We start from the raw sequence: 6,913 nt of genomic DNA, 5'->3' as shown, positions 1-6,913 counted from the left end.
AAAAGATAAAGAAATAAAAATGTTAATTAGGTGCAGAATTTTCTCTGGTGTTGAAGGAATATTTTCATAGTCTCTTGTTAGAATAGGCAGTTTGAACTCTGAGTCTTCCAGATAATGTAAAGAAAGAGTATGTAAATATCACTACTTCCTTATCCCTGACTTGTGCATAGAACTCTGGGCCTAAGTTCCTGGAAGCAAGAATCTAGGGTCTACCATTGGACCAAAGGCCCAGAAGCAGGTTTTGAGCAGCTAACTCTGGGAAATAGTGAAGGACAGGGAAGTCTGGCATACTGCAGTCCGCGGGATGTCAGAGTCAGACACGATTGAGCGACTGAACCTCAACAGGTTTCCCAGGTGGCTCAGTGGTGAGGAATTCACCTGCTAATGCAGCAGATGCAGGAAACTCGGGTTTGATCTCTTGGTTGGGAAGACCCCCTGGAGAAAGAGAGAAATGGCAACTCATTCCAATATTTTTGCCTGGAAAATTCCATGGACAGGGAACCTGGTGGGCTATAGTCCTTGGGGTCGCAAAGAGTCAGACGCGACTGAACACACACACACACATTCAGGGCTCCTTCAGTGACGTTACCCAGCTGAAAAGCTAATGATCTTGGAATATTTGCAGTTCACACTAACTATGATAAATCCTTACAGCCAGACTATTTAATGGATACCGATTCAAGGGAAAACCTTTGAAAGCCACACTGCTTGCCACGTATCAGTGAACTTCTGCTCAGCACCTTCTCTCGTCACGTCTTTTTAAAAATATGTTGATGTTATACAGCTGTGAAATTGTGTAATCTGCATTTGTGTAACCTTTGGTACTTGAATCTTAACTAAGAATGTTCTATTTTGCCAAAAACTTTCAGCTCACTTAAATGCATTGCAATAACACTGCACTATTAACGCCTTATGTGCTATGAGAAACTTGATGTCCAGCAGCTCAGAGGTTAAGCCTACAGTGCTGGAGTCTTGTGTGTGAGTGTATGTGTGTCTGTGTGTGTACAGTAACTAATCATTTATTTTAATGGGATGCTCATTTGAAAGGGAGGCAGGCAGTCTAGATTTACATAGAGCTTTTAAGGAGATGAGTGAGTATGCACATGTTTAATTGCCCCTTCAGTATAGAAGACTTATTAAATCATGAACTGGAGGAAATTTTGACTGAGTAAGTTACAATGGGCAGACAAGAAGGTCTGAGCTAGAAGATACTGGTCCTGGGGACCTTGTTTCACTTCAAGGATAATTATGGAAATAATTCCAAAAATCTAGAATTAATTGCTCTGAACAAGAACCGCAAAGGCAGGGTTGGGTTTCTGTACAAGTATCATCTGTGGAGATGTCCTGCATTATGTCAGACCAACATCAAGGCCCAAGTTTACCAAAGCAGTTAGAGAAATTAAACAAAGAGTCTGTCACAATGTACTCCCATGTCCTGGGCAAGATTTGTAGCCACCACATTTTATCCATTAATTAAAAAAGAGGAAGAGAAGTACCTTGTTATCTTCAAAGTCAGACACTTGGGACAGGTGGGCGTAAGCATAGGGCTGGACTGGGTGCTAAAAATGGGCAGACTTGGTGTGTAGTATAGGACAACTCATATTTTCCCAGTATAAAAAAAGTCCATACATGCTATCTCCCTGTACATGAGAATAATGTGATTTTCATTCAGAAGTGGCTTTTGCAGGTCACATAGAGAATAAGTGTGAGGGTCAGCTGGAAGTAACACTGTGACAAGTTAAATGTGTTTTCAGGCATGATAAGGACGCCTCAAAAAGGGGGAGAGTTCTGCTGGTAGGACTTTAGACTCCTGTGAAGTTAAAGTTTGTTTTGTTTGAGGGTCTTCATTTCCACTTGGGTGCTTTTTCTGCAATTAGAGGGTTCTAACACCAGATGGCACCTTTGTTATAATCATAAGATCTGAAGACCAGGAATTAACCAATGTGTGTGTGAGTGTGCATGTGATATAAATATCTGTGTAAATATATATGTATGTGTAAAAGTATAAATGTATTTATACATCTCATTAAGTGTACATTTACATAAGTACATGTAAATGGACTGTCCGGAGTCAAAGTTAGGTTCTGTTACCAATTTGCCTTGATTTTGGTCAAAAAACAAACACCTGTCTATAACTCAGTTTCCTCACTTGTAAAATGAGGCTAATAATAGTGCCTATTTTATGGTGCCTGTTATATTTTTTATGAGTTCATATATTTCAATACTTAGTGTCTGGTATATGATAACTGTCTGGTGTGTAAGTGTTAACGCTTCTCATCATATAATTTGTTCAAAAGCTGATCTATGACTATCCCTCCATCAATAATTCCAACTCTCTACTGTTATGTGGCAGCCGTATTGTGTGGGGAAGGATTTAACCCACCACCAGCCACCAGTGAGGGACCTGACCGCTGTAATTTAAGCAGATGGTCTCTGTTGCCATAGTGACTGGATCTCGTAATCCAAACACAAGTATATGGCATTTTCCCCAAACACTGGAATTTGTCTGGGTACAAGAAGGGATGTTGACCTATGTTAGATCAACAAAATGCCGGTGAAGCTTTCCTGGGGAAAATAAGTTCTCCTGTGATGTATGAGTGCAAACTGAAGATGCTGCTAAATCTCACAGGTGGAAGAACAGCAAGACCAAAAGGCCAGTCCTTGAGGACACAGTGCAGCATTTGGGTCAAACCAGTACTGAGGTTTGCCTTCTCTCTGAGACCAACAAACCCCCTTCATTAGAGATGCTCCTTCTCATAGAGTCCTAATTGTTACAAGATCACAATATATATTTTTATTAAAAGAGCTGAACAAGGCCATTGTTAGTAATTACCATTATGAATGATTGATATTACTATAATGATTCCTTATATGAAAAGAGGAAACAAGGCAAACTTGTAAAAAATTAGTATCTTGTCACCACACTTGTCTCTTCTCATTAATCCTTAGCTTATATATATAATTCTTCCTTCTTTTTTCCTTAAAATAAGTTTGAATTTAATAATCAGATTTATCTAAGAATGACTCAAACTGGCATTTGTGGACCAAGGAGGGGACACTTTCTCCTTTAGATACCCAGTGCCAACGTCCTGTGTAGGTTTAAACACTCACGCATGTCACAGGTCACAGGAGGGATGGATTCTCCACCCTGCCCCAAAATAGCGGCATTCCAGAGGTTTCTTCACAGATCATGAAATGAAATGATCAGTCCACTTTGATGATGGGAGGCATGGAATAAGCAATAATTTTTGACAGGGTTCCTGCCACTGGCTCAGTTCCTTTTTCACTGACCTCAATCGTTGTTCATTGTAAAACCTTGGCAATTTTTAGATTTCTTGCAGTAACTGAGAGTTCACTCAGGTCAGCCCAGGGTGAGAAGATTCAGCCGATTCCCATCTGCTTCAGCAATTCATGCACATCATACATTTTGTTTTTTAAATTTTTTTTAGAAAAGTCTTTTTATGAATTCAACAATTTTCATAAATCATTTTATGAATAATAAAATTCAATAATTTTCATATATTCAATGTAATTGTCAGACATTATTAAGAATGTTTAATATTATGCACTGCTACGTCATTCCCAAGTGTCATATTTTGTTATGGTTTGCTTGACTCATGATCTAGATAAAAACAACACATAGCAAACTTGGCTGATATGTTTCATTAAGGCTTTTTCAATCTGTAGATTACTCCAACTCCTTTTTCCCCTTTTAACTAATTTGTCAAAGAAATGGAATATTTCTCTGTTGAAAATTATTTCCCACCAACCTGGATTGTGCTGAGTGCCCTTCCATGTTATTTTACATATTCCTCAGTCCCTTGTAGATACACCTCATACTTCTGATCTAATTTGAACTTTAGAAAGAAAACTTCCGTTTTTCTGTTTTTCATGTGTCCGAGCCATGTGTCCGTCAGGTCTGTGGTCAGATGGTCTTCACAGGTGAGATGGTCACCCATCTCCTCCCCAAGGAATGGCAGCAGTTTGAAGATATGGCAATGAAAATTCTTACCAACTGTGGAGGTAAACTTGCCTGCTCTGCACCTTGACTGCGTTATACTTGTCCAGGTGGAAAGTATTTGTCTCGGGGACAATAAGGTTAAAAAGTCTCTTTGCCATCAAAGTCCTCATGGATGAATGCAAAACTCCCCTAGACCAGGCCCAGCTCCTGTGGAAGAGGCTCTTTCAGAGCTACTTCCTCAAAGAACTTGCCTCCTCTCTCCTAGTTAATTCTGGGTTGGACATAGCTTTGTGTGTGAGTTTATATTTAAAATCCCTGGTGCTGTACATCCTTGTAATCCTGGACACAGCTTGTTTCTTAGACCTCTCCTCTTTTGGCTAGAAAAAACTTCTCCTCTAGCTAGAATAAACTTCCAGAATGTTAGAGGGAGTGAGGAAAGGCTTAGTGCAGTTCTACCTAAACAAAGACATATTGTTCCCTTTTCTATTGTTAGGAATTAATTATAACCTGTAATTAATTAAAATTAATCAATTACTTCCCATTTATATGATTTCACACTTTTACTATTAGAAAACTAATAGTTCTACTAGCTATTACTTATTAAAGTAAAAGCAAAACAAAACCTAAAAACATTGTGATCAAATCAGTGGAAAATTTGGTTTAATAAAAGTAAACATTTTTTTAACTGTAATACCTTTCAAAAATGTCAGGTGCAAAGCATTTAATTAGTTAGGATAGATACCTAAAGAACTGTAATAGGAAAAAATACTGAAATCTAGTTAGGATAGATACCTAAAGAACTGTAATAGGAAAAAATACTGAAATCTCAGTGGCCTAACATAATAAGATATATTTCTGGCTCATGACATGGTGCAATGGTAGAGTTCTTAAATGGCTGCTTTCAAAAGGTAATTCATAAAGTCACTCACCTCCATCAATTTCACCATTCTCAAAGAGGAGCTCTTCAAACCACTCCAGATTTATTCCATTCCAGAAAGTTGGAAGTGGCAAAGAACAGGGAATATGGTACACGGAAGGTTTTTATGGGCTGATCCAGAAAGTAGTACATGTGACTTCTACACAGAAATCACATCCCATTGTACAGAACTCAGTCACATGGCCACACCTAACCACAAATGAATGCTGGGAAATGTGATCTGGAGAATAAATAAGTGGATTTTAGTGAACACATAGTAGTTTCTGCCATACACATGTTTTAAGCCTCTAAGAGAGACCCATGGTATAAAACGTTTCTCAGACTTGCTTATCTGAAGAACTCCTTCCCACTCATCATTCTAGTATCCACCTATTCAAGTATTCCATGGACCACACTTGAGAAATACTAATGTAATGTTCCCTTGGAACCTCCTCTTAAAGAGTTACTGTTGAGTTTTTTGCCTCCCAACCATGTTGCAGAAACAGAAAAAGAAATGTTGCAGTTAGAGATTTCTGTGGATCCTAACTCTTTGAGGATCATATTTTCAGATCAAAAGATGGTTTGTTTTCTTAGCCATTTTATACTTTACCTTCTGTTTGAAAAGACCTTGCTTGTGCTATTTTCCAGGTATTTTTCTAGCTCTTGGAAACAGAGTTCAAGCCCAACCAGCAATATTTCCCCTCATGTAGCTATGACCCAGGATGATGATAACTCTGTTTAAATAGAAACGGTGAAACCTTCCATTTGCTTAATTGCCTTCCTGATATTTAAAATTGATAATTGACAAGGAGCTGCTGTATAGTACAGGGAACTCTGCTCAGTATTATATAACAGCCTAAATGGGAAAATAATTTGAAAAAGAATAGACGAACGTATAGCTGAATCACTTTGCTGTACCTGAAACTAACACACCATTGTTAATCAACTATATGCCAGCATAAAATAAAAAGTTAAAAAAATCGCCTTCCCTTTCTTCCAGTGCCTTCCCTTCTCTTCCTATGCCCACGCATATTTCCCAGTGCATTCTGGCATCTTCCAGGGCTTTCTCCCTTTACTAGCATTTCCCTTCCCATTATAGGTGATTATTTCAAACTTTATCCATCTCTTCTGTTAACAACACATCACCATGAAGACATAGATGACTGATAAGCTTCATATATCATTACTTTCTGTAGTATTTACATTTTAGCATGGGACAAAACATGAAAAAAGGAGAATAAATTTCTAATGGTGGAATTTCCAGTACCAGTAACAGACATTGGGAAGATGTTTTGAGAAAGACAACAGAACAGGTTGGGGTAACTACTTGCTAGGCTTATTTATAAAGTTAGTCCTTGACCAAAGGTGGCCTGGTGTTTCTTCCAAGAAAGGCAGATCAACGCTTAATTTGACCCTCATGCCATTTCTCTGCACATATTGACTTTATTACAGGAGGTCAGGATTTTCTTCCTAGACAAGTTTATGAGATGTCACTTCCCATTACAATGATTACAAAAAATTTAACAAGTCTAATTTCTGTACCTGTTTTATTCCATTTTGGCCTCAAACCTAATTTATCAAAATGTAGGAATATTCTTAGATTACGTTTGCAACACATCTACTCCAGATATTCAGATATATTTGTACCTGAATATTTGGGATAGAACAGGAAATGAATTATTTTACATATCTAATGAACTGACCTTTATTGAATTTTATTGAATATCAATAAAATGAATATTTTGTCAAATAAGCATTAAATTTGACATTATAAATTGGAGAAATCATTTGTCATTCTGTAGACTCCATTTCAGTGGAGGAAGTTGTTTTTTGGAAGTGCTTTCCTATGGAAGGTTGCATTTGATTAATTTACTCCAGAAATTTTGCCAAGAAAAATTACAAAAGTGAGGTCATAATTTGTACATGAATTTTTGGGAAGCAACATTTTATAAAAAGTTTTTGGTTTATTTTAAAAAAATGAAACAGAATTTTGATTTAACGATTGACATGAATATATACTCTGGGTAGAGTAATTG

The sequence above is a fragment of the Cervus canadensis genome, chromosome 12, assembly GCF_019320065.1.
Source record: "Cervus canadensis isolate Bull #8, Minnesota chromosome 12, ASM1932006v1, whole genome shotgun sequence".
Classification (NCBI taxonomy): Eukaryota; Metazoa; Chordata; class Mammalia; order Artiodactyla; family Cervidae; genus Cervus; species Cervus canadensis.
The sequence above is the reverse complement of the archived record's forward strand: the minus strand, read 5'-3'. Positions refer to the sequence as shown.